The sequence below is a fragment of the Salmo salar genome, chromosome ssa05 (genome assembly GCF_905237065.1).
Source record: "Salmo salar chromosome ssa05, Ssal_v3.1, whole genome shotgun sequence".
Taxonomy (NCBI): Eukaryota; Metazoa; Chordata; class Actinopteri; order Salmoniformes; family Salmonidae; genus Salmo; species Salmo salar.
Window position 1 is genome coordinate 58690990 of NC_059446.1, and position 10052 is coordinate 58701041.

The window sequence follows — 10052 nt, forward strand, 5'->3', positions numbered from 1 at the left end:
ATAATCACTCAAATTGTGGAATATAAAGTGTTGGTTAATAGAGGTGGTCAAACTCGATTGTCTTAACTCACATACAGGGTGTATCACAGTTCACTTAATTCCTTATCAATTTGACTTATTAGCCTGTCTTTTCTAATTATTGTGGATGGCTTAGAGCCAGAAGACAGGGTGAAAGATGTTGGTGGTTCTCAGAAGGACATGTCCTAACCCCATCATGGCCGTGTGTTTCTATTTCTGTCTCGGCTGTATGTGTCAACGTGAAGGTCCTCTTGTCCTACCCTCAACCCCAGGACCTGTCAAAATATCTGTTATTACAAAAACGTACGAGTAATGGCACGAAAAACATTCTTGGTGATAGCCTAAACAAACAGTGAACGAACATCTTTTCCCAATGTGTTGTTTTTCCGATAAATTAGTAAACATTTGAATGTTTTAGGAGGTTTTATTGAAATATTTCAGTACATCAACAAACAGGATAACTTTAATATATGCAACTAAATCAAAACAACCATCCAAGCGGCCATTTTTCCCATGAATCTTTTAAGTGCTGAAAAGCTCATAAAGATGGTCCTTATTGAATGTGGAGACAACTCACGGTTGACTTCTACAAACGTCCCTGTCTGGAATAGACGAGCTGTCAGGCCTTACAAAAGGCCCTGTGAGGAAGGTGAACAACTGGTGTCACTGGTTTGAAAAAGGAAAACAGTAACACAACCATTTTATGACCCTGTCTATTAAGAGTCAGGCCTCAGGGGGAGACGTAAACTACTACACAGGGGCAAAAAGCGAAGGGTGAAGGCAATTGAAATAAAGTCTACTGCCTCGGGAAGAAAAGACTTGTCTCTGCAAATTAGATTTACCTGTCACAATTCCAGGTGCTGTTATGAGGGAGTGGCCAGGAGGCCACGTCAACCATTTTAAGCTAGCGTAGCATAGTGCTGTTGCAACAAAAATGACAAAGTTGATTGGCTGATATCCATCATAAGTTGTTATGAGATTAGAGTTTGTCCGAGTTTATTGAACTGCTAGTTCACAACTCAATCAGAACATTTTGACGGTGTATAGGTAGCATGGGTTAGGGTCAATTGCTTTCCAATTGGTAATACGTTGTCATGTATTCATTTAAAGTATAAATAATGTTGACATATAATGTGGTATCTTCAATTCATGAACTGAATGGGAATTAAATATTAAAAACTAAAACAAATTAAAGCCAACCCTGGTAGATAGACTGCTTTCCCTCTGGCTGGTCACTGGTGATGATGGATCATTCAGGGGGTCCCGGGTTGCCCACGTGTCCCGGTCTGGGTGATCCATCAGTGGGAACCCACCTCAGTGGTAGCCTGCTCTACGTCAGAGCCAGGAGTGATGGTGCCAGGACGGGCTGGAACCCTGGGCAAAGCAGGGTTCCCGCGATGGCCCCTGATTTACGCTCCCGGCTCTGGACCAGGGCTCCTTTTGCACAGCTGACCCCTCCAGGTTGGCGGTCAGGGGGGCTCGAGGAGAGGAGGGAGGGAGGCACCAAATGGGTGTCTACTCTGAGAAAGGCCCTGCTGGGGCCTGCTTGACCGTCCCAGGGGACTATCTGCCTCCACAGCCCCCCTGGTCATCTGCAGTGTCTGTGCAGCATGTGTGTGGAGGGAAAAGAGCCTGTTCAACCCCACTAGTAACAACAATTGTTAAATTTACGTGTTTTGAATGATAAAGCTGGGGGTGGTACATATTAAAAACTATTTATCATTGTAGGAAATGTTACACAGACCCATGACTATTACATGGGATGATTTGTACTAGCTTTATTATCCTATTTTGCATTAAAAATATTCTTTGGCATGTCTTCACAGTACACTCGTAGGTCAAAATAGGGAATACATCACATTCAAAACACGAATTACAAGTTAGAAACTTCAGAAAGGGTTTGAAAAGTTCACACTGATCTAATAAATAATCATTATCTGGTTTCACAATGTGAGAAAAAACAAGTGTTGGATTTAAGATGATGGTAATAGCCTATTAAGTCCTTTAATTGGAAAGTTTTTCTCTCTCTCGCACCACACTGCCTACTAATGAATTCAGTGAATGGGCGGCTTGAAAGAGAAGGACAAAGAAAGAGATAGGGGAAGACAATATCCTTGTGTGGGAGAATTAGTTACACTCAGTAGTCTAAGTATTCAAAGCAGAGTAAAAGGGCTGCATGGATTAAGAGAAAAGTCCACACAGGTGGGCTCTGGGAGAAACCAGGGTCACATGACAGGACTTTACCTCGTTTGATAAACACCAGCCGTGCTCACAGGAAGAAGGAAGGGAGTTATTTTATAGGGGAATTAACTGGCGCTACACATCAGGTATTTATTAAGGCAGATCTCCCAGGTGTGCAGTACAACCAAGTCAAGCGAAACATCTTGGAGGGTTTCTTGATGAGAAACATCTTGGATCAAAACTTCATAATGGTCAGTAAATAGTCATACTGATAAGGGTTGTGATTTGAGACTAAGAATGAGGCTAAGCATATTTCAGTCTTAATGAGAGATGAGTTAAACAATCAATCACACGTAATCACTTTGCACATTTTCCTCTGCACATTTGTCAATCATGTCATTAGATGAGAAGCATTTTTCTACCTTTGCCCTTTTACATTTTCACTTATTTTATTCTGGGTGCAAGAACGTTTGACCTCTTCACAAACTCCAGTCATAAAATAAGCAGGTCGTATCGATTGTTTTTTTTCTTCATTTTCAACCAAAGAAGACAAAATGCTCAGTTGTGTAGAAATATCTACTCAATCGCCAAACAAAAAAAAAAAATGAAATCGAGTAACATTTTGCATGTGCCACGCAGAGTATCTGCCTTTGTGTGATGACCACTTTTGGTGTGCATGGTTCGCTGACTCACATGACAGTGGAAAACCATGACATCAGAGTTGAGGCTGGGGCTGGTTAGGCTGGTTTTGGGCCAGAGTGCACAGGCCTTACCTCTAAGCCCTCTGGAGGATCCACACTCAGTAATTGACATGCATGCCTCTTATACTCTCCCCTGCAGGGCTTCAACTAGAGGAGTGTACATGTCAAGACAGATGGGACACAGATAAGACTCCCTCTTTCAACCTCGTCTCTCTCTGTCCTCCCTCCTGCCTCTCTCAAGCTCTCTCTTTCTCAGCCCACTGTCAGCGTTTGAGCAACCTCTGATCTTTTGTTGATCTATGATGCGTCTTTTAACCTGTTCCCGTTCCTTTCTCAACCTTCCCTTTTCTTCTAATCGTCCTTCAACTGTTTTTAGTTTAGGACCCCCCCTCAATCCGCTCTCGATTTGCTCTCGGCCCACACCCGTAGTTTATCTCGATGTTCTACTATTTTCAAACTTTACTCAACTTTCCCTCAACCTGGTCTCTCAACTGTTTCAAAGCACCCCCCCCCCCTGAATCCACTTCTAGCCGCCTTGCTCATCCTCTCTGAACTTTTTTTTCTCGCAGCCTTCTTCTAACTTTTTTCAACCCTTCCCTCAACCTCCATTCCACTCTTAACTTTTCCTCAACTCTCTCGCAACTTTTTAGCCGGCCCTCATCTCAATCCTCTGTAGACCACCTAACGTAGCCTGCCTGCACTTTGTCCTCCAACCTTCTCTCAACTTTTTCTCAACCAGCCCTGCCATTCAAGTGGGCTCCATGCTCCGCTTCTTATAGAGGAATACCAATGCTGAGCCCCCCAGAGGGCTGACAGAGCCTATTTATGTTTAATGCACAGCCTGAAGCTATTATCATATTACCATGTGATGTTATTGATTTGCCCCTTGAGTATTACTTAAATGTTCATGTTTTTAGTCAGAGGTTGTAAGTTATTCAAACATAAATGTTCGGAATCTTTTAGTATTTTGAGTGACAGCCGACAGAGGTACATGAGCCTATGGCTGTAGGGTGCAGCGCCTGCTTTGGCATCAACTCTCTCATCCTTATGGTCTCTTTCTGGTTTATTTTGTTGGACCAAAATGCACTGACATGGATGGTTACTCATAAATGTAACTTCAACTCATAATTCATTCCCTGTCTATAGGAAATGATCAGACCGTGCGCAGATACTGAATAGATGAATGCTTCATTCTCAGGATGTTGAGGAAGTATTTAAGAGCAAACAGTAGCTATTCCACACAGTGCTATGGGGCCTCTTTTTCCTGTTGGAAAAACAAGTGGTCACGGTCGGGTCACCCAAACCTAACGTTGCGATAAACTCTTATGAATGCCCCCCATTCTATCCCAACCTGCTGAATTGCTGAGGAAAGGCACCTGGTGTGCGTTGCTAGTGGTAGTAGTGTCCTATAAAAACCCATGGGAGAGATTGTTTGGCCGGGCGTAGGGCATCCCAACGCAAGCCCAGTGAATAGAGGGTTAATCTTCATCGCTTCAGATGTACGGTCAAGCTGAAAAGAGCCAGAACGCTTGACTCGGGGCTCCGACAAAATGTGATCTATTGTTCATCTGTCGGGCGCCCGTGATATATTCTATCCTACACTCTCGGACAAAACGTACCCGGCGATTATACAAGCGGGGCCACTGGCCTGCAACAACGCAAGCTCAGGGAGTTTGGACACCAGGGTGTTTGACCTCTCGGGTCCTCTGCTCTTTTGTTCCCAGTGACCTCTGTTGCTTTTACCCCCCCTCTGAACCTAAAACCTCAGTCCCCGCCCTCACTCTCCCACACACCCTTCACACAAACAAATCAAGAAATGGGGCCCTCCAGTTTATTTTATTAGCACTTTGAAACCCAGGCCTTTTAAAGGGGAGGAGAGAAAAATAATAATAGGATAGCCTTTTAATTCGAAGAGTTATTAGGGTTCAAATAAAACAACGGGGCTCGGGTGAAGCTCTGGGTCAGATAGGGGTGTCACCGTGTTTGATTTTAGGAACCCCTCCGTTTTTGTCTTTGACCTTGGAGCTCTGAAATGGTGAAAAACGCAGACTTGGAGACCCTAGATAACATTTTGACGTCAGTGAATGAGGGGGGTTGGTGACCATATGGGCTCACGCTGAGGACCAAGGACCAATGCAGGGGTTCTCTCTCTCTCTCTCTCACTCACTCACTCACTCACTCACTCACTCACTCACTCACTCACTCACTCACTCACTCACTCACTCACTCACTCACTCACTCTCACACACAAACACATGGAAAAAGTATGCCCCCCCACACACTTTTTCTTCAACAGCTAATGGGGATCAAATATTAAATGAAATAAATCACACACCACCAGTCCAGTCCAGTCCAGTCCTGGTGTGGTGTATGTTCGTTGCCAGGGGGCTGTTGTCCCCTTGTCTAACTCTGAATTGACCTAGTGAATAGTGGTGGTAGGTAGGCAGTCCCTGCCCCTTCCTGAATCCAATTTACAGTAAACACTCTCCACATAGGTCTCCGCTCCACTGAACCTGTGTAGGGCTTGTATGCCCACTTCTCTTGTTCCCTCTCCTCTACTTCCCTCCTCTTCCCCTGTTCCTCCACTTTACAGTTGGTTCTCGCATCATCTTTTCGACTGTTTACTAAACAGACCTACAGACTCTCTTGCAGCCCTCCCCCTCTTTCCTCACATGCATGTCTTTGTTTGGGATCATCTAAGCAGAAAATGGTTTTGCCCTCAGAACAGCCTCAATTCGTCAGGGTATGGGCTCTACAAGGTGTTGAAAGCGTTCGACAGGGATGCTGGCCCATGTTGACTCCAATGCTTCCCACAGTTGTGTCAAGTTGGCTTGATGTCCTTTGGGTGGTGGACCATTCTTGATTGCTACGGGAAACTGTTGAGGCTGAAAAACCTAGCAGTGTTGCAGTCCTGGACACATCCAAACCGGTGCACCTGGCACCTACTTCCATGCCCCGTTCAAAGGTACTTAAATCTTTTGTCTCGCCCATTCACCCTCTGAACGGCACACACACACAATCCATGTCTCAAGGCTTAAAAATCCTTCCTTGACCTGTCTCCTCCCCATCATCTACGCTGATTGAAGTGGATTTTACAAGTGACATCAATAAGGGATCATTGCTTCCACCTGGATTCCCCTGGTCAGTCTATGTCATGGAAAGACAGGTGTTCCTAATGTTTTGTACACTCTGTGTATACCAGCAGCATGCCTGCCGTTAAATTGCGGTCCGAGACAGGAGTACTTAGGCGCTCATTCTGGGAGAGGGAAATCTGACAGTGCAAGTCTCCTTCCCTGAGGGGGAGGGGAAAACCCCAGAGCACAGGGGAGGCACAGCAGCTATACACAACACTGCAGAACACAGCCCAGCACAGAACATAACAGCCAAGCACAGAACACAACAGCCCAGCACAGAACACAACAGTCTAGCACAGAACACAACAGTCTAGCACAGAACACAACGGTCTAGCACAGAACACAACGGTCTAGCACAGAACACAACGGTCTAGCAAAAGAACACAACGGTCTAGCACAGAACACAACGGTCTAGCACAGAACACAACAACAAAGATCGTTCAAAGAAAGATGTGACCCATTAATTACTGAATAAGGTGAGATACTTGATAGAGGTTTTGTAAATAAAACCAAACCAAGAAAGGATCACCAACATGGCAAGGGTTGATAAAAATGGATTAACTCTTCATTTGAAAATAATCGACACCCAGAATCATAATTCTGTGATGCGGCCAACAGCAGAAGACAGACAGATGTAAGATGGTGCTGAGAGGATAGATGTGAGTAATATAAGTGGCTTGCTCCTGGACGGCCAACTAGGTCAAGAGAATCAACACGGGGGTGAAGGGGCTCACAAAGGCGTGAGAAGAAGGTCAACCGTGAAATTCCCCCCTCTTTGCCACTGTGACCCCCCAGGGAGGAGTCATGAGGACTGGAGAGGAATGTGTGTGTGTGTGTGTGTATGTGCGGGTGCAGGTGTGTGCGGGTGTGTGCGAGTGCGTGTTAGAATAGTATGTCTATTCATGTTGAGTGAGTGTGCGTGTGTGTGTGTGTGTATACTATTTCTATGAATGTTTTGTGGTGTGTGTGCATGTATGTTCGTGTGTGCGTACGTGTGTGCTTGCGTGTATGTGTGTGTGCGCATATCTAGGTCGGGGATTCCTCTTTATCCGCCCTGCAGTCAAACAACTCATCTTTGTCATACCCTGTCGCCTCATGTCGCCCCACTTGGCAGGGTTTTGTTTGCACTCTCTCCACGTCAGCACTCACCTACAGTACTACCGCTATGGTTACTCACCTATTGTTTACTAGGGGATTGTCTTCTGCCGGAAATCCTTATTTAGTCCCAATGCTTATTATTAAATGCTAAGACTTTTACATTTATGGTTGTAGTAACGTAGACAGGTAAAGTGTAATTACAGTGTAGGTACATGTTGTCAGCACTTAAAACTTATTTGAATTCTTATAAAGGAGACTTCTTAAGAAGGGTATTTATTTTCCAGTAAGACACTGTAGCCAAACAAATTGCAATCAACACAGATAGTACGTCCCCCAAAACGCAGACTGACCACTGACCACTGTTCCTTTTGAAATGTGTTTTAAATGAACGTCACATTGGCTCATTAAAGTAGTAGCCATCCTGGTCGTAGAGAGTCTCAGGGAGTCCTGCACTCAGTGTTCCCTTTCTCGCCCAAATCTTGTCCAAAAACTCGAGTTGAACACTCTGAACTCTGACCATTGCGTAAGACTGTCATGCGCTGATGTCAAACTACGATTTACGTGACAACTTGAGTAATGCACACACATCTTAAGTTAGGATTTGGGATGTTAATGAACTCAAAACCAAATGCTGTTGTGTTATGTTCATAATGACTTATGGTAATTTCCCTCCAAAACTAATCTAAAATACTAAACTGGTCAGAGCTTGCTTCTTTCAGAAGAATCCAAACTATAATCGATCATCTGAGAGAGGCCTTATGTAAGAGCATGGAGAGTGATTTCCCCTGTGAGCGTAGTTTAGCCCCACCATGCTGAAAGTCCACATAATGAACGAGTATTAAGCTATGGTAGCCACGGTCAGAGCTTGTAAGTGATGACTGAGGAATTTACTGTAAAGGTCAGTCAGAGGATCAGGAGGTGTGTGCGTGTGCGAGGACCTGGCTGTGTGTGTGGGCATGTGTTGGATGGTAAAAATGTATTTTAACAGCTTTGCAAAAGGAAATGAAAGATCATGAGCAATTATACATTATTACATAAACATCAACATATTTGATAAAGTTTCAAGTACAGTAACCATAAAACAACCCAAAACAAGTCCACTCACAGAGAGTATGTATCTCTGATGGTCTCCATTTTGTTTGTGATTGTGTGTGTGTATGTGTTCATGCTTCTGTGTGTGTGTGTTAGGAGTGGTAGGCGGTAGGGCTGGAGGGTCAGTCAGCAGGAGGAAGGTGGTGGTGGTGGGCTAGGCCCCTCCCTGAGGTCAGGGGAGAGAGGATGAAACCTGTCATTAGAAAGGTGAAGGGAAGAAAGGCCTCAACGGGGGAGCTATTGTCCCGGGGGCGGTGAGGAGGTCCACCTCTTTAGTGCCTCAAATAACACGGCCAGGCCGCCATTGTGCCGGGGTGAAAGGGCCGAGGGGGTGGGGGGCGCTCCCAAACAGTGGTCAGAGGAGAAAGCCCCCCATGGGTTAAGGGGTTGTGGGGGCTATTTCGGGGGCTTTTCCCACTCTTGTTTTCTTTTTCTTTCTCGTCAGCTCATCCAGAACCCTTGGTTTGAGAAGATCGGCAGTGGTTTTATCGAGGGGTGTGCATGCGTGTGTGAAGTAGGGGGGTGCAGCTTCCTTGACTTAGAGAATGGGGTGCTGCAGATTGAATGCCATAGTTTGACATCTAAGCTGAGGCTCAATGCAGAGTCAGGACCTTTCACTCATCCCTGTGTTTTAAGAGGACGGGTCACACAGATAAAGGGAAAGGCTAAAGACCAAAGCTTTCCTTTTTTTCAGAGGCACAGTGGCGAGATTCTTAACAACTCTGTCAATTCTCTGAGCACCAACCGCAAATAGAGCACAGGAAATATACTTTCACGACCAGTTAGCGGCAAAGTGGATGAAGAAGTTATGATGTTGTACAACATTTGCACCATTCTAGACCACCTCTCCCCTTTCCTCTCATTTCAGTGTTGTATGTTTTTCTCTTACAATACAGATACTTTATCCAAAAAAATTCAGCTTCTGAATGTCATTTACCTTGCCTGAATAAACTAGTATTCTGCTAGTTATGTGTATTTTCTCTAAAACTGTTCTCACCACCAGAGCACCTAATAAACTGATTGGACCAATTATCAACTCCATCAGAAGCCTTTCACCCAATCCTAAAGCGCTGATGACTTTAGAGGGACAATAAAACCTGCTGAGTTGTGACCTGAATGTTTAGGAAACCTGAGACAGAAGGGGACAAGATAAGGTCAACAACGTCACATACTTCTGACAACTTGTACAGAGTAAGCAGGTCAAACACTATGGTGAGAATGAAGAGTGCTGACTGAGTGTTGCTCTGTGCTGGCTTTGACTGCACTTCTCTTCGATGGGAACCTATGGTAGATGGCTAGCTCAATGACCAATGTCAATGACAAGTCTGAAATAGAATGATGATCAGTGGTAACCTGCTGCTAGAGAAACAGAGGAGAAGGAGAGCGAGAGAGAGAGTGCTTGAATGTGTATTGAGGGAAAGCAAGGATGTGTATTGGGAGGTGGAGATAGGACAATTCTGCATTTCCAATCCATTGAGAGGTGAGGAAAATAGCAACAAGGCTCTCTAACAGTGCAAACTGTCACAAATTGCATTAGAAGGCAGAAGAGGAGGAGGAGAAGGAGGAGGAGTGGCTGCTTTGCCTAATCACTTTCCCTGCTGACTTCTCAGAGGGGAAGGAGTGACAGATCACAGCCCTGCTAGCACAATGCAGCAGTCCCATACTCCTCCCTCTCCTCCCTCCTGTATTCCTTTCTCCTCCCTCTATCCTCCCCATCCCATTGAGAGGACGCCCGGGGTGCCTGGTTCTCTAGTTCAGCCCACTGGGCTATTGAGGAAGTGATGGATGGCTTCATAAAGAGACTCTTGTTGAATCCCAAATCAGCCCC